Here is a 23,230-nt window from a genome sequence, read left to right on the forward strand (position 1 = left end):
AAAAAAAAAAAAAAAGAATAAATAGTGGCGGGTCATTCATACAAGAACTTGTTTTTAACAGGTATCAGTTGCCAGTGTGCAAAAGCAACGAGGTAGACCAATGTAATTAATTTTCAATAAAATCATAAAATTTATTTATATACAGTAAAATCTTCCTATATAACAAAAGGCATGTTTTATTTTTATCTGCCGTTTTTCTTAAGTCAGTACAACAATTCCCTCTTCTTTCTCCCAGGCTTGTTATGAGATTAGCCTTCTCACAACTGATACTCCTAGGGAAAAGCCACCAGGCAAAATAAGTGAATGGGAAAGTGCCCAGACTTATTATTTATTAATTTACAATATTTTAGCCTTTCAGGACCTCTTACCATGCTATTTTCTCCAACTTCCGCTAGGTTTTGGATGGGGAAAAATTTATCTGGAGTGACAACATTTCTCCTTTCCATTATTATTTCTTGCATAAGATATTTAAAAAAAATTTTTTTTGGCATCATCTCTCTTTGAAGATAAAGAAAGCAACAGTAAATAGCCTGCATATTGGGAATTTTTCTAGATAATATTATTTAGACTTTCTTCATGAAACAAAAGAGGAGCCAAAATTATACTTTGTGTTAATTTCAGATAGTGTGTTTGGCTTAAAATTTGCTGTGCATTTTAGGACTTTATATTGTGTTAAAATTAACTGGCTAGGAGACTCTCGATTCCTAAGAAAGATTAGTCTTATTTCCCCAAATATATTTCTTGTGCACTTTAACAAATAAAAAGTAGATGCTCTGAATAGGTTTTGGGGCTCATGAGTCTATTAGAATACAAGCTTTTTGTATAGTACCCTCAGAGAGATAGCCCAACCAGGGCCAGTTGCTGCTGTTTCTCAAGCACAGGAGGCTGAGAGTGGAGAAAGGTGCTCTGTAAGAAGGCCGAGCCCCTCACTGGATGTGAAACTGCTGCCCTACACATCTTATTTGTTTAGATAATATGCTGAGAGCCGAATCTACCCTGTCAGATTACTCTTCAAGAACAAGCCAAGCAACTGAAAACCGAGTCCATGCTCAGCTAAGTCAAAGCCCAGGGGATTACTGGCAACACCACCCACCTCACCTGGAGCATGACAGTGCCTGTGAGAGCATAAGAGATGGGTGGTGTCACACTATCTTTCTCTTTCTGTTCTCCAAATTATAATAATAAATAGTCTCTTTTCCGCCTCTAAATGTTTTTAATAAAGGAGGTTGAACCTTAGTTCAAATTACTGTGGCTGGTTTACAAGCCACTCTGGAAAGTTATGCCTGGCATAAATTTAGCAGCTATGTTTTACAGTAAAAAGAAACCCAGGGACATAGCTTATTAAGAAGATATGGTCAAAGTGAGAATTTTCTTTGGTTTTATGAATAAATATAGCTATTATATTAAAAATTAGATTAATATCTTTGAACTCGATACTAGACAGTAAGTATTTATTAGGAAAGATTGAATTTTAAAAGTTGGACGCAAAATCTCTAACAAATTAAATTTAAATGTTTCCATTTCAATATAAATGCAGATAGTTCATGGTAGTGAAGTACATTGAGAAAACTTATTCTTTAAGAAAAATAACCTCTGGGTTAAAGATGGTAATATTATATCAGCAAAAAAAGATTTTTATCAAGAGAGTTGAAGGCTAATAGCATCATCAAGATAAAGATCAAGTAGCATGGAGGCTAAAATAAACCTTTGCTTTTTTGTGGGAGTGGTCAATAGAAACTGGCTCTGTTGCTGGAGATTCCGAATTTTAAATTCTGGCGATTGGACCAGTAATATGCTGATGAAGCAGAAATGTCACAGCATATTCTACTAAGTTGAAGATAGACAAAAATTATGAAAGGGACACGGAGAACCTGGTAGAGCTCTGTGTACTATGCTGAATTAATAAATAAAGAACTAACTTAAGGTGGACAAAACTGCTGGGTTTTGTCTCTCAGCAGTTTGTTTTCAAAATGCATTTTAAAACTTAAAGACTTATAATAATAATAAGAATAGTCCAAGTTCTGTTTATTTCCTTTAAAAAGGAATAAACATTTGAGGAGACAATTCTGTACTCCCACAACAGGAAAAATGCATCCTTTTACTGTGTGAATAATTTAACCACAGTCATGGCCCACTCTTCAGAAAATGGCTTATGTAACCTTTCAGTTCACCTGTGCTTCACAGTGCTCTTAGCTCTTGACACTCACCTCTGTAAACTTTTAGTTGTATTACCAAACATTGACACAAAAAAAAAAAAAAAAAAAAGAAAAAGAAAGAAACTTCCTTTATACAATTACAGAGCATTAGAGCAAAAGAGAACTGAAAGATGATCTTGTGTAGGTGACCATTTTATAGATAAACAAAAGCACAGAGTGACTTGCTGATGCCTTACCAAGCTGGCATAGCCTGGCCCAGAGCTCCATTTCCCTGTGTCCCAGACCCACGTTCCAGCACCAGCATCATGGATCCTCTCTCACTCTCTCTTTTGAGACAGTCTCACTCTGTTGCCCAGGCTGGAGTGCAGTGGTGCAATCTTGGCTCACTGCAGTCTCTGCCTCCTGGGTTTAAATGATTCTCTTACCTCAGCCTCCTGAGTAGCTGGGACCACAGGCACACCGCCACCAAGGCCAGCTAAGTTTTTTGTATTTTTAGTAGAGACGAGAGTTCACCATGTTGGCCAGGCTGGAGATCCTCTCTCTTATTGCTTGATGAGTACATGTATTAGGCACTGGAAGGATAGAAATTAAAGAGCCATGGTACTTGACATCAAGGAGTTCAGAATCCAATAAGAAAAGTACATATGTAGACCACCCTCCAGGATTTTATTATACTCCGTACCCTGTTGCTAGAATGAGCTTTCTGAAAATACAAACGGCAAAGTATCTATCCCTGTGTAAAACCCTGCAGTGGCTCCTTATTGCCTGTAAGTAAAGCTTTCCTCTTGTTCTCCAGCCTCTTGTCTAACTGGGTCTGTGCTGATACTGAATATCTGGCCATAGAGAACCAATTGCTTTTCCCTAAATATAGCATGCTCTTGCATCCTTCCAGGTCTTTGTTCATGCTGTTCTCTGCCTGGAATGATCTCCTCTCATTACCCTCCAGGAGGGTTATCTCCCTTATAATAGATTTCTTTAGTTTCTCTCCTCCCACCTCCAATCCCACAGGTAGAATTAACCACTTCCTCCTTCGTTTATTGTGTCCTGCCCATATTTCTCCTACAGCACTTATAGTGCTTTGTAACATTGATTGTTTTAAAATACATAAATGTACTTGCTATTTACACTTACGTCTTCCTCTACTCATTGAAGATAAGCTCCTTAAGAGCCGTCTTTGTAAGGGCCATCTTTATGGCCCTTTGTAACTCTAGAATCTACCTATCTTTATCTTTGTACCCCTAGACTCTAGCTCAGTGCCTAGCTCAGAACAACCTGCATTGAAGGACCCACCCATAGAGGCCTTTACATCATGCTGTGGTAATGCAATGGGAGGACCAGTGAACTGTGCTTGGAGGAGTTGCCTTGGAAGCTGAGGCATGTATACCAGACAGAGGAACCTCAAGGCAAGGTAGGGGTTGGTTCATAGCTGGTCACCACAATAGAATGCTCAAAGGTACAGGGCCCTGAGAAGTGGCAGAAGTGCTGGCAGGTTTGGGGAATTTGAGGATACCAGAGAGGATGCACTGTGGGATGTGGTGGTTTGTTGTTATTGTTACTGTTAAATTAGAAGAAGAGGCTACAAGTCAGTCAGGGGCTGTGTGAAAAGGCCTGGCAATTCATGCTGAGAGCGGAGTTTTGATTGTATTACAAAGAGCTACAGAAAGAAGAGTTTTGAAGGTCAGTATCAGGAGTAGGGATGATTGGATGTGCTTGTCAGAGAGAAAGGACAATGAAGTGAGTGGGACTGCAACTCAGAGTCTGGGTGGGACATTGCTGATCTGAGGGTTCAGAGAACTGAGAATGGCCCAGGTAAAAACTGGTGAGGGCCTGAGGCAAGGCAGTGGAGATGGGGAAAATGAGAATGGAGAAATAAACACAGCAGTTGTGGCATGGTGAGTGGCAACGAGATGAAGATGGGGAATGAAGGCAAATGAGGAGTCAAAAATGCTGTCAAGTGTTTATCTTGAATGTTTAAGCAGATGGCGTTTTCCTGATATAGAATGCAGAATAATAACATTGAGTTGAGTTTGTGATGCTTAGGAGATATTTAAGTGAAAATGTTGAGAAAGCAGTTGAAATTATGTGCCTCATACTCAAGAAAGAGTTGAGGTCATGAGTCTCTCTGGGTAATAACTGATTCCATAGGAGAGGATGAGAACATCTGAGAGCATGTGAGGGTGAGAGAAGGTGGTCTAGGGTGAGGCCCTTGTTTAATGAGGAGAGAGAGGAAAATGAGACAACAAAGAAATCCAATGTGGAGTCATGAGAGCCATAGAAAAAGAGTTTATTCACAGGAAAGAAAGAATTTGTAGTGTTAAAATCAAAGAAAGGATATGGATTTTAAAAAAAGTCCTGAAAGAACTGTAATATAAGGCTGCAGACATACTCATTGGGGGCTGGAGGCAGTCCAACATAAGCCAGCCCCAGAGTTGAGCCAGTGAATCAGAGACAAAAGGCTCCTTTTCTTTTTTAGTCTTAGCCAGTTCATAAGCCTGAGGTTGAATTGCAAGTATGATTTATGCTAAATAAGTTCATCTAATTAGGGCTGGTAAAATTGAAGTGGTTCCAATAGCTCTGGCAAGAACTTGATAAAAAATTCAGAGTCTTTCATATTAATTTTAATCTTAATTTGCACGAAATGGGATGGGTTAAGGAGAAGTAAAAGAAAAACAAGAAAAGGAGGGGACAATAGGAAGTATTCATTCTTTTTTGTTTTTGTTTTTTTTGAGACGGAGTCTTGCTCTGTCGCCCGGGCTGGCATGCAGTGGTGCGATCTCAGCTCACTGGAACCTCCGCCTCCCAGGTTCAAGCGGTTCTCCTGCCTCAGCCTCCCAGAGTAGCTGGGACTACAGGCACGGGTCACCACACCTGGCTAATTTTTTCTATTTTCAGTAGAGACGGAGTTTCACCGTGTTAGCCAGGATGGTCTCTGTCTCCTGACCTCGTGATCTGCCCTCCTTGGCCTCCCAAAGTGCTGGGATTAAAGGCATGAGCCACCATGCATGGTCGGAAGTATTCATTCTTTAAAGGAAGGTGGTGTACCAAAGAATAGTCCCAGAGCTCTTTCATTTCCTGTCTCCACATAGTCTACAATGGCCAATATAGGTTTCAATGGGCAAGCAAATTGCCTGAGCCCAGGAGGCAGAGGTTGCGGTGAGAAAAAAAAAAAAAAAAAAAAAAAAAAAAAAAAAAAAAAAAAAAAAAAAAAAAAAAAAAAAAAAAAAAAAAAAAAACAGAAAAAAAGCAATCATGGCAAAAATGCCAAAACAATTGCAATAAAAGCAAAAATTGACAAATGGGATCTAATTAACCTAAAGAGCTTCTGCACAGCAAATGACACTATCATGAGTGAACAATTTACAGAATGGGAGAACATTTTGCAATCTATTTATCTGACAAAGGTCTAATATCCAGAGTTTATAGGAACTTAAACAAATTTACAAGAAAAAAAACAACCCCATTAAAAGATGGGCAAAGGACATGAACAGACACTTTTCAAAAGAACTCATACATGTGGCCAAACACATATGATAAAAAGCTCAACATCACTGATCATTAGAGAAATGTAAATCAAAACAACAATGAGATACCATCTCATGCCAGTCAGGATGGCTATTACTAAAAAGTAAAACAAACAAACAAACAGATGCTGGTGAGGTTGTGGACAGAAAGGAATGTTTTTATACCGTTGGGGGAAAGTAAATTAGTTCAACCATTGTGGAAGACAGTGTAGAGCTAGAGTCAGAAATAACATTTGACCCGGTAGCCCCATCATTGGGTATATACCCAAAGGAATATAAATAATTATATTATAAAGACACATACACATGTATGTTCATTGTAGCACTATTAACAATAGCAAAGACACAAAATTAACCTGAATGCCCATCAATGACAGACTGGATAAAGAAAATGTACATTTACACCATGGAATACTATGCAGCCATAAAAAGGAATGAGATCGTTTCTTTTGCAGCGGCATGGATGGAGCTGGAGGCCATTATCCTCAGCAAACTAGCGCAGGGACAGAGAACCAAAAACTGCATGTTCTCACTTATAAGTGGGAGATGAATGATGAGAACACATGGACACATGGAGGGAACAACACACAATGGGGTCAGTTGGGAGGGTAGGAGGGGAGGGAGAGTATCAGGAAGAATAGCTGATGGATACTGGGCTTAATACCCAGGTGATGGGATTAATTGTACAGCAAACCACTATGGCACATGTTTACCTATGTAACAAATCTCCACATCCTGCACATACACCCCTGAACTTAAAAGTTGAAGGAAAAAAATAAACACTAAAAAAATGCAATCACAATACCATTAGGCATTTATAAAAAAATGTGTTCCAAATCCCTGAAAACTGTTTTAGTAAGGGACTTACTAATTATTCCAATGTGGTATATGGATGATGCTAAAATTGAGAGTAAGCATTAAGAAATTTTTAGAGCAAATCGAGAATGCTGTAACATACAAGCACATTGTCAGTACACTAATGTCAGTGAGCAGGGTATGGACTGGTTTGGGTGTTGTGGAATTCTCACAGTGAGTCACAGGTGGCATGGCCTGTGGACTAGTCATATGCAGGAAGACACTTAGACCACAAGCTTGGAAATTAAAAAAAAAAATTTAACCCCACAGATAGTTTGAAAAGCACTGCTTTAGATCACAACCGATTTGTAAGTTAAGAGTCCCTACAGTTTGTTTGGTGGAAGGAAGTTGACAGAGAGCTTGAGCACACACCAGAAAATTTAGACAGAGAGGAAATTTGAAGTGATTGTAGAAGGTATGAATTGGAGATGGAACAACCCAAAATTACCTTCTATGAGAATCTTCTAGATTAAATGCAAGCTAGCTTATTTTTTTTAATTGTTTTGTTCATTATGATATGAACAGAGTCTATAACAGAACCTGGAACATGACAGGCACTAAATAAATATTTGATGAATATTCAACTAGTTGTTCTAACTATATGGTAGAGAATAGATTGAGAAGGGGAAAGGCTAGAATCAGAAAAAGTGGTTAGAAAGACTTTAAAGACTGTCTAGACATAGGCTGTTGGGTGAATTAGCCTAGTGGATACAGAAATACAGAAAATATGAGTCTAAGAAATATAGGGAGGAGCTTCCAGTTTTTCCCATATCAGTAAACACGTGGCCATTCACCAAAGTCCAAATCAGAAATGTGGGGTCATCCTTGACTCTTCCCTTTCTCCTTGCTCCTCATATTTGGTCACTCTGAATCCTAAACATCACTACCCTGACTTCTCCTACTCCTCATGCTGCTTTAGTTCAAGCGCCACCACGTCTCTCCAGGACTTTGTAACAGCCTCCTTAACAATCTCCCTGCCCTGGGCTCTTTCCCATTAAGCTTTTCTTCCAAAATGGAAAATTCAGTGTTTTTCCTTTTTTGTGTGAAACCACAAAATGGCTCCTGATTTACCTTCTAAGCTTCAGCAATACCTAAGCTCCATGGTAGGGCTGCTCCTTACCAGGCCTTATGTCACTGGGGACTTGCCTTACACACCAGCGTATTCTTCTGCTCCGTACCTAGTGGTTCTTAAACCTAAGCAACACTAAACTACTTGTAACCCCTGGCCTGAGAGTATGCCCTTCCATTTCATGTCTCTGTGACTTTGCTTATGCTATTCCTTCTGCCTGGAATGCTCTCACCCCCAACACCCTGGTTGCTTTCCCATTTGTATTTATTTCCTGTTGCTGTAACAAACTATCACAAACTTACTCTTTTCCAGATCAGAAGTCTGAAATGAGGCTATTTCATGGGGCTAAAATTAAGGTGTTGGTAGATCTTCATACCTCCTGGAGCTTGAGGAAAGACTCTATTCTTTGCCTCTTCCACCTTCTAACCACAGTTTTTGTTTTTTGTTTTTGTTTTTGGCTGATGTCCCTGTCACTCTAACCTCTGCTTTCATTGTCACATCTGTTTCTCTGACACTCCCACCTCCTTTTTCTATAAGGACCCCTGTGATTACATCAGGCTCATCTGAATAATCTAATCTTCCCATCTTCCCTGAACTTAGTCATATCTGAAAGCAATCATTGACATGTAAGGTCACATTTGCAAGTTTGGGGTATGGATATCTTTGGGAAGAACCGCATTACCCAACCCCAATTAATCTCTTAAAGCTCAGCTATCACTTTTTCTCTGAAGCATGCTCTGCTCAGAGCCAACTGCTCTCTATTTTGCGTTATATACACACTACCATCACTGCATGGGTCAGCGTGTACTGCACATATTAACTTAAAACATATCCTTACCTGTCTCTTATATTTTGATTTCTCGAGGGAACAGCACCAAACATGTTACATGGCATATAGTAAGCAGTATGAGCTAAATTTACTTTTTAAAAAATGAAAGTGCCAGGGCGTGCAGTGATCAATTTGAATGTTAACTAGACATGTAGGTTTAAATGGGGACTACAGCTGTGATGCATTCCTGACTTTCCAGGGTTGATGCCTACCACTCCCCCTGCCCACTCTTCCCTACTTCCCCTCCAGTTACATGGACTTTCTAACCCTTCTTGGTCATGCTGTTCCTGTCCCATCCTCATCTCTCTGTCTGTAATGCTCTTCCTCCAACTTTTCTTTCATAAATCCCTAATTCATTCTCAAAGCACAATTTTCTCCTTCTGCAATGCCTTTTATTTTTCTCAAGACAGAATTCATCACTTCCTCTTTTGAGTTCCTAAGACATTTTGTACATATCTTTATTACATATTTCACATCGTGTTTTGCTCAGTTATATACATATCTGTTCCATCACAAGAATGTGCAAGGGCTGTTCTTGTTTATATCAGTGCTGGGCATATAGCAAGCACTCAACTATGTTTATGAGCTTAAACTGAACATATAAACAGATGAGCATGGAGGGAAACAGAAAGGAACCAAAAGATTAAAAGGGTGCCTTTGATAAAGATAAAGAGGAAGGAAGAGACTGAGAAGACCCTCAAACACAGCATTCAGAAGACTGTAGAGGCAGAGTGTGGTGAAGGCTGCAGTGAAAGTGGTTGACCTCTAATTAGAGAGGTGAATGGAAAAGGCAGCACCACATGCCGTGAGCTGCAGGCCTGAGAAAGAGAAAGGCTATTGGATGTGACTATGAAGCGATCCTAATGGTTTCAGGAAGCATAACTTTGAGACTGCCCAGTCAGAACCCTGGGTCTGCTCCTTTTAGATTAGGAGAGGTTAGGTTAGTTAGGATCTCCAGAAGATAAATGACTTGAGGAAAAGGAATATCAGACCTCATATCTGATCAACCTGCTTGTATGCTTGAGGCCATGAACACCCCAGTACAGCTCCAAGTCAGTTTGGAAGGCTTGGTTCTTTCATCTGATACCATGACTTCAAAGTACTAGGAGACGTAGGTGGTTCTCAGGGAATATAGGAGCCAACATAATGTGTTCCCCTATAATAATCAGAGATTTCCATCAATAGGGCACGGTCGGCTGGGTAGTCCAGGCTCCTCAGGAACAAAGGCAAAATGTTGAAGTCTGGCTTCAGACCTGAGAATAATTTCTCTTCTGTGGACCTTTTCTGGATGATGAAATTTCTCTACATAAGGCATCCTCTGACCCAGTGGACAAATAGTCTTCACATCTCTGCCTGCCTTGAACCTTGCCCTCCGATCTTCCATCAACACTGCTGTCAGCTGTATTCTCCAACCTGTGTCTTATTTAGCTAACCTTTATGGCCATCTGTCTGTCTTTACCTTTACTAAGCCTGATCTAGACAAACTTGTATGCCTGACATCTGCATCAGTTTTTGCCCGAATCAGTTTTGTCTAGCATCTATTTCTGCGATCTACTTCTGTTGTATCATAAATCAGTCTGCTGTGGTCTGATAGGTTGCACAGTCTCACTGGGAGTGAGGATTGTTCTTGGGGGATAAAAAACAACTTAATTTTTTAAATGTACAAAGTACAGATATATATATATATATATATGTATATATATATATATAAAATACATGAACTGATATCACAATATACCTGTGTGTATTAGGGTTCTCTAGAGAAACAGAACTGACAGCATGTATATAGATAAACAGAAATAGATTTATTATGGGAGATTGGCTCATGCCATTATGGAAACTGTTTTCATGATCAGCCATCTGCAAGTTGGAAGCCCAGGTATATTATAACTCCAGTCCAAGCCAGAAGGCCTGAGAACCAGGGGAGCCAATCCTGTAAGTCCCAGTCCAAATATAAAGGCCCAAGAACCAGAAACACTACCAACATCCCAGGGCAGGAGAAGATGGATATCCCAGCTCCAGAAGAGAGAGGGAGCTTGTGCTTCCTCCACCTCTCTGTTTTATTCAGGCCTTCAAGGGATTGCATGATGCCCAACCACACAGCCAAGGGTAATCTTTTACTCACTCTACCAATTCAAATGCTAACCTTTTCCAAAAACACCCTCCCAGACACACCCACAAATAATGCTTTGCCAGTGATCTCAGCAATCCTTAGTCCAGTAAAGGTGACACATAAAATTCAACATTACACTGTGGTGCCAAAATGTTATGGAGAAGAGCAATTTTTTAAAATGTCTGAAAAGCCTCCTTAGGAAGGCAAGGATGAAAAGAAAAGGGTTGAAAAGCATTGTGATAGGTGATAGGGCTGCAATTCCTGTAACAGAAGGAACACAAGGAGACGGGATGGTGAGGAAATGGAGGTCGCCACGGTTGATTATTTGAGAAGTAGACTACAGAAAGGATTCTGATGCAGCAAAGAAATTATGAGCACTTATATGCCATGAACTGTGTGAAGCCCTTTCACATTTGTTAGCAAAGAGCTTCTTTGCTAATGTACATATTCCTTGCAGAAACAACAGTGACATTTTCCATGAGACCGTAGCCCACCTATCTCTCCTCTGCTTCAGCAGCCTTTGTGCTAATTATTCATTTGGAAGGAGCTCCTCATTCACATTTTACAACATAAGATAATAAAAAACACAGCCCAGATTTTGTTTGTAGAAGCTCCTTTCACGGTAGCCTTTCAACAGGTTGGGTAATTTAAAAGATGCAGTTGTAATTAAGATGCTTGAGGGAAACCTGGACATTTTAAACGCAAGTTTGAGAAGAGGCAAGAAACATTTAAGAGTGGGAATAATCCAAGGAAAACAATTTCAAATCTTTGAACAATAGACCCTAGAACTTCCTTAGTTTGAAATAGGTTAGGACAAGAAAACAGAATGCTGCTTAAAAGAAGCCCAGTGATGATTTGTGTCTACTTGCCCTTCTGAAATACGACCTTTGTTTGTTAGTTGGTTCATTTTTACTTAAAAAAACTATTTTCTTTGTTCTCTCTCAGTACTCAAGAAGCTACTAATGAGTCTTTATATTTTATCTCAGGCTGATCAATACTACGTATTTGTCTTCTGTATTTGACCCCTGTGCTTTCCTTCTCTTTCCTACTCTTGTCATGAGTGCTGGGGCAGGGATGATGTTGTTGGGGTAGAAAGCTGAAGGGCGAAGATGAATGAGCCACAGTGTCCACTTAGAATCTACAGCCAACTCTTGGCAGCTTATCCCTGGTAAATCTTGCTTTCAGCTTCTTGTTGACTTTATCACCCACTCGATGTGCTTAACTCTTATGATGGATGTTATCACCAGCTCTGTTTATTCACAATGCCAAGAGCACCAGTGGAACAGGGAAACATTCAGGAAAACCTACTTTATGGTGTCAACTTGACCAGAAAACAAAACACAACTCTGTCATTGTTTTATTGAATTTGGCATCATTCTAGAAATAAACCATCATTTATATTTCGTCAAACAAAAAGAAGAGAAGGGAAGATTTTAAAAGCACTGCCTTCCGCAGAGGGTCTGAATCAAAAGTAAATGCATGACTTTTGGTGACAAGAAAGTATCTCTACTCAGGTGCATTCAACTTTGAGGGGGCACTGACTACAGGACAGTAGGGACAAGGGACACTCATGGATAATCAGGCAGCCTTTCCAATTCTGGGTCCTTTCCAAACTGTAGTATCAACATATATTTTTAAGTGTCATAAATTCTTGGAACATTAAATATACCCATTCAAACAGCTCTTTCAATATGGTGGATATTTGTAGGCTGCTGTGGAAATCAGAACACCTTGAATTTAATTTCTGCTATGACATTGGCTGAGTCTGTAACTTTCAGCTTTTGTAGTTCTCCAAGATGATATAACTAATGGAAAAAATATAGCCTTTAAAATTGTTGCACCATAGGTTCAAATCTGATCCCTACCACTTATTAGCTTGTCAACCTTGGATAAGTTATTTGACTTCTCTGGGCCTCAGCATCTTTAATTGTTAAATGGAGATAAAGGTATCTATCTTGCAGGAATGTTGTATGGATCTAATGAGATCATGTATGCAAAATACCCAGCACATAGGAGTCACTTTATAAATGGCTGTTTTAGTAGCCATTTGCACAGAGACGGGGAAAGGCTAGGTGACAAAAGGCATGGGTGTTCTGAGCTCAATAGTTGATAGATGCTGCCTTAATGTCATGGTTTTACTAGATAACGAGGAGAATACAGCCCAGTCACATAGGAACCCAGGCCTGTTTTATTTCTGCAGGATCTGGTCACCACGACAATCAGAATGCGCAGGGGTAAGACTAAGGATGAAAGAGAGAAGAATGGATGGAAGGTGGGCTCTCTTCTTCCGGGAGGCAGATAATCTCCCAGCATTTCTTCAGTTGCAGAACAGGAATGGAAGGCAAATGGCTGTCTGCTGCTGGTGCATGCACCAAGACAAACTACTGAAGTGTTTCCTGCCCAGTCCCCCCAGGTGTTTTTCCTCAGCTTTGAATAAATCCTCCAGCAAGCATTTTGCTGAAAGCAAGAAAGGCAGCTGCATAACTGCCCAGTCCACAGAGCTGACAAACCACTGTGTCATCAAAGAAAGAGGGAATCATGGAAAATAGCCTGTAGTTCACCCTCTCAGGCAGGGAGTCAGGAGGCTGTGAGGTGGCACATTTGATTCTTGCTCATTAACAAAGTTTCTCTTTGTGTCCTCCTCCTCTTTGCCTGCTTGCCTGTTCCACTGGGTAAGGAGCAGCTGCCTACTCAAATCATTATTTATCAAATGTGTACTATGTTCTCAACATTCATTCAATACATCTATATTGAAAGCCTTTTATGAGAATAACGAAAATAATACGGTAGATTCAGAGTAAGATTCAGAGACTCAAGCAAGTCCCCGTATAGTAATCATGTGTTCAACTAGTTGTTAAGTGGTATATATAATATCTAGAAACCAGCCAATGGAAGGCCTCAGGAAAAGGAACCAGAAAGGTGAGGAAGGTTTGCAGAGGAGATGAGATTGGAGCTAGGCCTTCAGCCAGGATTCCATGGGTATTGGTCCATTTTGCATTGCTATAAAAGAATATCTGAGACTGGGTAATTTAAAAGGAAAAAAAGTTTATTTTGGCCAGGTGTGGTGGCTCACGGCTATTATCCCAGAACTTTGGGAGGCCAAGGTGGATGACTTGAGGTCAAGAGTTCAAGACCAGCCTGGCCAACTTGGCAAAAGCCTGTCTCTACTGAAAAGATAAAAATCAGCGGGGTGTGGTGCTGCATACCTGTAATCCCAGTTACCTGGGAGGCTGAGGAATGAGAACTGTTTGAACCTGGGAGGCAGAGGTTGCAGTGAGCGGAGCTTGCACCAGGGTACTCCAGACTGGGTGACAGAGCAAGACTCTGTCTCAAAAAAAAGAGGTTTATTTGGCTCACAGTTCTGCACCCTGTAGGTGAAGCATAGTGCCAGTATCTGCTTCTGGCGAGGGCTTCAGGAAGCTTGCAATCATGGTGGAAGGCAAAGGGGAGCCAGTGTGTCATATGGTAAGACGGAAAGCAACAGAGAGGGGGGCTGTCAGGCTCTTTTTAAACAACCACAAGAGTGTAAACTAACAGAGTGAAAATTTGCTTATCACCATGGAGGTGGCACTAAGCCATCCATGAGGGATCTGCCATCAAGATCCAACACCTCCCACCAGGTACCACCTCCAACGCTGGGGATCACATTTCAACATGAGATTTGGAGGGGACAGACATCCAAACCATATCACTATGGTTCCACTATATCACTATGGGTCCAGGGGAGGATGGGATAGGGAAGGGGAGGCAGTAAAGGCATTATAGGCAAAGGAAAGTGCATATAGGGAGCTGAAGAGAACATGAGCCCATAGCATGTCTGGGGACTGGCTAGTAGCTTGATGTGCCTGGAATAAAGGCTATGCAATCCTGGGCAGCAACAGGGGCAGACGTAAACGTGGTCAGAATGCCAATGGATTTTCCATGTCAGTCTGTGCAGTTTGGGCTCTAACTGCAGAGAATGGGGAGCCATTGGTGGGTTTTAAGTATGAAGTGATGGGTTCGTACTTGTATTTTGGACAGTCCTGTGGGTTTCAGAGTACTGAATGGGTTAAAAGAGAGACTTAAAGCTGGGAGACAGTTAAGAGGTCACTGAAATTGCCAGTGATGTCAAATGCTGCAAACTCATCAAGGAAAATGAAAACTGAGAATGAATTCATTGGATTTGGCAGTTGGAGATCTTTGGAGACATCTAAAAGTATTTTCACTAGAACAGCTGAAGCAGAAGCTGGATTACTAAGCCAGTGGTTCTCAAAGTGTGGTCTCCAGATCAGCAGCAACAGTATCACTTGGGAACTTGTTATAAATGTAAATTATCTGGCTCACCCCACACTCCTTCCAAAACTTTGGGAATGAAGCCTAGCAGTTTGCATTTTTATAAGTCTTCTGGGTGATTCTAAAGTGCTAAAGTTTGAGAACTACTAGCCTAAATAACTCTTCATCTCTTCCTCAGATGTTCCTTACTAGGAACCCAGCTCTTACCACACTGGAACTACTTGGTATTTCCTAAGTAATCATTAATATGATTTCTCAGTTATCCGCATAAGTTGTTCCTGTCAGTCATGTGCAATACATGTACAGTCTCTGCCTGATAATATTGCACTCATTGTTCAGGGCCTAACTCAAATGTCACCTCCCTAGGAAGTCTCTCCAATTTCCTCTAGGAAGCCCCCCATGGATAATTTTGCACATATTTATGTGATAAGATTTATTTTATTGTGTTGTGTTGTTTCGATTTACTGTCTTCCCTACTAATTGAAGCTCTTCGGGAGTAGAGACTCTTTTATCGATCTCTACTTCAACATTGTTTTTACATAGTAAGTGCTCAAAAAATGTAATGAGAGGAAGCTGTAATAAATTGCAGAAATAAAAACAGCAAAGGATAAACCACTCTTTTAAGAGGTTTGGAAATGAAAGGAAAGATGAATTTGAAATAGAAATACAATAGAAAGAGTGTGTGTGTGTGTGTGTGTGTGTGTGTGTGTGTGTGTCTGGAAGAAAATTGTTGGCTGAGGGAGTAAACCAATAGAGAAGGAAAGATGAATGATGAGAGTGGGAATCAGTGGGTAATGAATGCAAAATGGTCCCAGAAAAGGCAGAGGGGAATGAAATCAATGGCCAATGCTGAAGAATTAGCATTGAAAGGACAGACTCTTTTTTCTGAGATATAATGGAGAGAAGTAAAGGTGGGTAATTAAGAGATAAGTTGCTAGGCTGAGAGGAGAGGTAACAGGGAGCCCTTAGACGGCCTGTCAGTGTAGAAATGGTGAGGGCTAGGGAAGCTTTTGCAGGGAAAGTGATATTTGAACTAGGAGACATCTTTAGTGAAGTAGGAAGTGAAGCCTTTTGCTAGGAAGAAAATGGGGAACAGAAAGAAGGAAAGAGGCTCCAGGAGAGTGGTGAAGACTTGTAAATGCCAGAGAGGGGATTGGAGAGCAACAACAGGGGATTCTTTTGGGCTCATCCATCTCCCTGATTCAAGATAAAGAGGAGTCTACTTATTCATCCAATCATGACCGGCAATAAAAGAAGTATGGAGGAACTGTCCCCAAAGGCTGTCTTTGAAATAATATGGACAACTTCTGGATTCAGATCCCAAAACTAATGCAGAAAGCATTCTAGCACTATATATTAATTAAGGCTGGGATGTCTTGCAGACAATAACAATGCTATGTATGGCAACTACTAAAACAAAGAAAATATTTATGATATATGAATTACCTAAGAAATCTTGATAAAAACTATATGTATGTCGGCTGGGCATGGTGGCTCACACCTGTAATCCCAGCACTTTGGGAGACTGAGGCGGGCAGATCACCTGAAGGCAGGAGTTTGAGACCAGCCTGGCCAACATGGTGAAACCCCAGCTCTTCTAAAAATACAAAAATTGCTGGGCATGGTGGTGCACGCCTTTAATACCAGCTACTTGGGAGGCTGAGGCACGAGAATTGCTTGAACCTGAGAGACAGAGGTTGCAGTGAGCCGAGATGGTGCCACTGCACTCCAGCCTGGGTGACAGAGCAAGACTCTGTCTGAAGAAAACAAAAAAACGAAAAACAAACAAACAAAAAACCCAACTATACATATGTCTTGATTACAACTCTGTAAAAATATACATACGAAGAACAAATGAATAAAACACACCAAGATGCTAATAGTGGTGGTATTATAGGTTATTTTAAATTTTAAATTGATGTTTTAATGTTTATAAATAGTTGGCAATAAATAGAAATTTTTTCCTTGCTGATTTTGAAAAATTTATTAGGAACACTTAGAAGAGAGTATTTCAAAATAAAAAATTGTAAGGTGAAACCAATCAATAGAATTGTCTGAACATCTCCCCTGTAAGGGACAGCTACCAGAAAAAGAAATCCTTAAACTTAAGCCCCAGAGTTGGAAGCTGACAAGCAAGAGATTGGGTGTCATGATATAGAAGAGCACAAAAGAGGTATATGACCTAGCCCTTGACTCACAATAAACTTGGGAGACTAGGCTTACAATGAATGGTTCAAGGATAACTTATTTAGTGGTTAAGTTGGTCATCTAAACAATAGATGAGATTGGATCACTGAGGCAGTGACCTGTGGGCAGGCGGGACCATGCAGAGGTCAACTATGTGCCATCAGAGTTGGTCAGATAGACCTGGGCTTAAATCCCTGTGCCAATGCTTAGCAGCTGTGTAATCTCAGACAACTTACTCAGGTTTCACTTTTTTGTACTGTGAAGTAGGAATAATAATACCTACCCATAAGCTGTTGGAGCATTACAAACAATAAAGCAGGTAAAGTGCTTAACACAGTGTTTGACACACAAAATTGCCATTGTCATCATTGATGCTTTATCGTGTGGTTATCTACGGGTATTTATGATGGAGGAAACTGATTTGGACTGGGGGCACACTGAATTCTTTGGAGGGACTTCAGAGAGGTATCTTAAGGGCAGTGAGAGAGTCTCAGGGGGCAGTGAGCTCACCCTAGGCCTTCAGGAGGGGAGAGAGATGTGCAAGGAGGAACTCCATGGTGGTTCTTCTTTTGCCAGTGTTCGTGCTACTTCCCCACTTTAAACAGGTGCATAGTGCTCCAGAGCACCCTTTACCCTTCCTTTCCCACTCTTCTTCTGTTCTGTTGTCCTTCTCTTCAACTCTTCTTACTTCCCTTTTCTCCTCAAAACCAAGTGGTGGATGGGTAAGGAACTAAACTGTCTTTTACATGTTCTAGCTTGTTTTTTTTTTTTTTGTAACTTAAAGGTTGTCTTCTAACTTCAGCACTTGGAGTTTACATAAGTAAGTCTGGGTTTACCCTATCTACTTCTTCCCTTATTTTAAAAATATCTATTTCCCCAACCATTGCCTTTAGTAAATACTCTCAAATGAAAGTCATCAGCAGAAAGGATTCCAGGCAATAAGAGTTCGATTAAGGAAGACTTTTGAGGTAGCTATATCTTGCAAAAGAAAGAAACAGAGGCGTGAATTGTCAGGGCTCTTCTCAGCAATGAGCTGTTCCTTCTGGATTCAGACATAGATCTTAGTGGGGTAAACATCCTAGGTCTTACCACTATCTGTTCTTCTCTTTCTGCTTAGACTGTTAGTAAGTGTTATAAGAGGAAAGGAGGCAAAGATTTGAAAGAACAATGATTGAATCAGTGATCTGAGAAAGAGGATAAAGTAGTCATGTTACATTATTCTTAACAGAGATCAGAATGATTTAAAAAAAAAAAAAGTTGATATCCAGGATATTCAGGTACAACCACCCCTCACCTGCTGATTCCAATTTCACATTCCATTCCACATTGATGAATAATAATAATGATGCAGTTTTAGCTTTATCAGAAATCGTATTTGCATATGTATAAGGTCATTATGTTCAGCTGTTGCTGATACCTGGTCTGGGTCCAGCAATTACCACCTCTGTCTCTTTGCCCACATTAGCAGACATACACACCACCGATTTGTACTTTCCTATAAAATTACTCTTTCCCTTTTTAATTAGAGTGTTTTCAGAAGCAAACCCTATCGTTAAGGCCATGTATGCTTCCATTATAAATACCTGTTGCCAGCCATTAATTATCTCCTGATGAATTACTTACTTAGAAGGAGATTTTTTTAATGCATGGTTTTATTTACTTATTTATTTTGAAACAGGGTCTCACTTTGTCACTCAGGCTGGAGTGCAGTGATTAGTGTGATCACGGCTCACTGCAGCCTTGACTTCCCGGGCTCAGGTGATTCTCCCACCTCTGAGTAGCTGGGACCATAGGCGTGTGCCACCATGCTCAGCTAATTTTTGTGTCTTTTTTAGACTCAGGGTTTCAACATAGTGCCCAGGCTGGTCTCAAACTCCTGAGCTCAAGCGATCCTCCTGTCTTGGTCTCCCAAAGTGCTGGGATTACAGGTGTAAATCATTGTGCCTGGCCTGCGCATATGTTTTAAAATGGGATTTCTCTTCCTTCCTTTTGATGCCCCCACTCTCATAGTTAAGCATTTTCAATTCTACTTAATAAGAAAAGTTTCCATTTTCTTCTTCTTTGGGGGACTTATATATGATCTGCACCTAGTTGGTATGAATATTTTCCATATTTTAAGATGATAACTTTCTGTGTGCCTGAATCTTGCTGTCAAGAACTTCTTGGCTAATCATGAAGGAAGAATATAAGAATACGAGTAAAAACAACTCAGTCCCTGAGAACAAATGCCAAAACATTAATAAATATTCAGAATTGCATAACCATTTTAGTGACTAAAGCACTAAGACTCATCCAATAATATTGTGGTTTGATAATTACACAGTTCTGAATTTATGATACTCTTAAATTGGAGAGACATCTTGGTGCATACAGGTCAACCATTTCATACATCATCATATACAAAAAGCACACACCTCCTTAGGAATTAAAGTGTAATACCTTCTAGCATAAAATGCTTAAATGAAGATTTTAAGGTAGTGCTATAGTGAGCATTCCTATATGAATTTTCCTGCTTATCTCATGTATAGCAGAAGATATTAAATTTCTAGGTAAGTTTTTTTTTTTTTTTTTTTTTTTTTTTTTTTTTTTGGTTTTTTTTTTTTTTTTTTTTTTTTTTTTGACAGGGTCTTGCTGATAGAGCAGGACCCAGGCTGGAATACAGCAATGGTAACATGGCTCACTGCAGCCTCAACCTCCTGGTCCTCCTACCTCAGCCTCCTGAGTAGCTAGGACTACAGACATGCATCCCCACTCCCAGTTAATTTTTTCATTTTTTTTTTTTGTAGAGACAGGGTCTCACTTTGTTGCCTAGGCTGGTCTTGAACTCCTGGGCTCAAGCAATCCTTCTGCCTTGGCCTCCCAAAGTGTTGAGATTACAGGCATGAGTCACTGTGCCTTTCTTTAACATCAATCAGATTGACATAATCACTTTCATAAAAGGGCAAAAATATGTCAAGAAGCCCATAGTATTAGTCTGTCTTCACAGTGCTCTAGAACTGCCCAAGACTGGGTAATTTATAAAGAAAGAGGTTAATTCCACTCATAGTTTAGCATGGCTGGGGAGGCCTCAGGAAACTTCACGGCAGAAGGCAGAGAAGGAGCAAGTACCTTCTTCACAAGGTGGCATGAAGGAGAATGAATGCAGGGGGAGCTGCCAAACACATAAAACCATCAGATCTCGTGAAGTCACTCATTATCATGAGAACAGCATGGGGGAAACCACCACCATGATTCAATTACCTCCACCTGGTCTCTCCGTTGACACATGGGATTACGGGGATTATAATTCAAAATAAGACATTAGGTGGGGACACAGCCAAACCATATCGCCCATATTACAATTACTTACATTATTCCCTTAATCAGAGCAGAGGTAATTGATTGGGGCTCAGCTCAGTAGAAAGGTCTGGCTGGTTCTTAATTCTCAGTGCTAGTTTGAATCTTGAGGTTAACTTCTTGCCTTCTAGAACTCATCCTCTGTTTGGCTGAACTCTGTGAACCTTTCAGAAAGTAGGTCTTTATTGAGCACTTGCTCTATGCAAGGCAAAGAACCAACTACTGCGGAGTTTACAAACATGAATAAGGGGTAGGAAATAGTTCCTGTTGTCACATGGTTTACAGTCCAGCTGGGTAGGCCACCACAGTTCTTATCTTTCATTCTGGGGACTGGATGAGATGAAAGTGGCCTTAAAGTTAATCACAGTACTCTCTACTTTCCCGTATCCCTGTGTTTTATCTATGTTGTAGTTATATTATTTGTATGCTGGCCTCCCTCAATGCTCTGTGCTCTCCAAAGCACAGGGGCTGGGTTTTATTTATTTCTGCATTGCTGCAGAGCCTAATATGTGTTTTGTAGAAAATAGGCTTTCAAAAAATATATTAAATTAAAAGAATATATTCACTTGTTTATATTTCCTAGTTACAGTGGGTCAGCTTGTTCTGTACTAACATGGAAGTGACAAGAAGCTGGTGTCCCCCTATGCAGAGGTCCCCATACTAAATATCATCTTGGATGTGCTTCACACTGTTGCACAAAGGTGCAGTGGAGTGAGACTGAGTAAGAGGACAGAAACAGTGGGGGTTTTGTCTCAGCTGTCATTAATTACTTATTTAACCTTGGGCAAGATACTTAAAGCTCTATCTCAGTTTCTTTATCTGCAAAATGGGAATAATAATGACTGGGCTGCCTATTTCCCACGATTGCTTTGAGGATCAAATGAGATAATACACTTAAAAGTGTTTTTGGAACGTCTGAAGCACTGCATAAATGCAAGGCATTATTAAAAGAAATCTTCCTTTTAATTCCAGCTTCCACAAACATCTTATCACATATCCTTGGGTTCCCGGGTTACATGGAGAGATACATGGCACAGTTCAACCTATGCTTCACAGCTCCCCAGAATCTCTTCTTCAGCACCTCCAACACACCATGACATTCTTCCACATTTGCATTGCTCCCCAGTTTACATCTATATGTTCCTCATTCAGCATTTATGTAAAACATATATTATTGAGCACTTATGTGCACTACTGTGATGGAAACGGGCAAAACAGAAAAGAGAGAGTCTCTGCCTGTGAGGGTTTTTATAGCTTCTTAGCTTGAGAGGACAGACATGAGAACAAATAAGTGCCCAATTTTACATTTATTTTGGAAGACAGTTTTATGTGAGTTTAAATTAGGAAAGATATGTATGTGTGTCTTTTAGTTTTGATTAAAACAATTGGTAGCCCTTATTCATATTTTTCTAACATCAAAACGTATCTTTAAAATATTCAGTCATATCTTTCCCTTACTTCCATTCATATTTACTCTTTACTTCTCGTTCTTCTTATCAGAATGTATGCAGTAAGTTTAACACTGTAACAAATTCAACAAAAGTTATATGTGAACATAATAGCTGCTTTCTTTAGAAGCCTTTGAGAAACTGCACACTTAGTTTTGCTTTTGTTTTTGTTTTTTTGAGATGGAGTTTCACTCTTGTTGCCCAGGCTGGAGTGCCGTGGTGCGATCTCGGCTCACTGCAACCTCCACCTCCCAGGTTCAAGCGATTCTCCTGCCTCAGCCTCCTATCTGGGATTACAGGTGCCTGCCACCACGCCCAGCTAATTTTTTGTGTTTTTAGTACACATGGGGTTTCACCATGTTGGCCAGGTTGGTCTTGAACTCCTGACCTCAGGTGATCTGCCTGCTTCAGTCTCCCAAAGTGCTGGGATTACAGGCATGAGCCGCCCTGCCCGGCCTGCACATTTATTTTAATAATGTTGTCAGAGCTACAGTCACTTCTAGAGTTGTTCTTCTGGATAACTGTCTTATATTCTTCTGAGTATATTTTAATGGTGACAAAACTTATCTTTACAGATGGTTTTTAAAATGTGTATGTAGCCAAGTCACTTTGCACTATTTTTGGTGAGTAAAGAGGATGATTGAACTGGTTAACACTGTGGGTGAACAACTGAAAAACAATGTTATCTTTCTTTGAACATACTTGCAAGAGAGAAATTCCAAAACTGTTTTGCCTGTTATTTTTGAAAAGGGTTTCTAGTATTCTACTTGCTTACTTAAAGTACTTGTTAACATACAGTCTTGGAACTTCACAGGTCTACGTCCATACGGACTTGCACTTGCTTAGCATTGTTTTACATTCTAGTTCAACATCTATTATGTGATAGACACTGGGGATGAATAGGCTATGGTCCTTGCCCATGAAGACCTCCTAATGTAGTTGAGAACACAGAAATACAAACAGTCCTGTGTGAAAAATAAATACCAGTGTAAGATAAAGAAGTGGCAATGGAAGACAGCGGAGGAACAGTCAGCTAGGGGTAGGAATTTATTGCAGTGTCGGCAAAGCTTTCTTAGGACTGAAGAATGAATTATGATTAGAAGTTCATTAAGAGGAGGAGGGAAGGGGACTACAGGAGTCACTCCCAGCCAAAGGAACAGAAGGTACAGAGACTGAAACAGCAAGATATGTTTGGGGGAATCTCAAGTTATTCAATACTGTTATTGTGTGAAGTTCACCATGGGGACAGGGAGGACAGGAGATGGGCCCAGTGATGGAAAGGCCTTGTATGTACTATTTTTAGAGGTTTGAATTCTATCCTGTAGAGTCAGCAAGAGGCTCTGCGGGTAGGATTTCCCCTCCCAACAGGATTGTAAACCCCCACATCAAATTAGTCGAATAGGTTTTGCTTCAATCTCCACCCCCATATTTTTTTTTTTTTTTT

At 40.2% G+C, this 23,230-nt stretch overlaps 1 long non-coding RNA gene across 1 annotated transcript in view; it reads left to right on the top strand.

The window, feature by feature from the left end:
* Nucleotides 1-13,629, top strand: part of LOC108297872 — a 22,585-nt gene extending 8,956 nt beyond the window's left edge. Inside the window, exon 3 of the long non-coding RNA XR_005198649.1 lies at nt 12,744-13,629. This is a non-coding gene — a long non-coding RNA (uncharacterized LOC108297872). The remainder of the gene's footprint in view (nt 1-12,743) is intronic.
* The last annotated feature ends 9,601 nt before the right edge of the window (nt 13,630-23,230 follow it).

The sequence above is a fragment of the Cebus imitator genome, unplaced genomic scaffold, assembly GCF_001604975.1.
Source record: "Cebus imitator isolate Cc_AM_T3 unplaced genomic scaffold, Cebus_imitator-1.0 Scaffold852, whole genome shotgun sequence".
NCBI lineage: Eukaryota > Metazoa > Chordata > Mammalia > Primates > Cebidae > Cebus > Cebus imitator.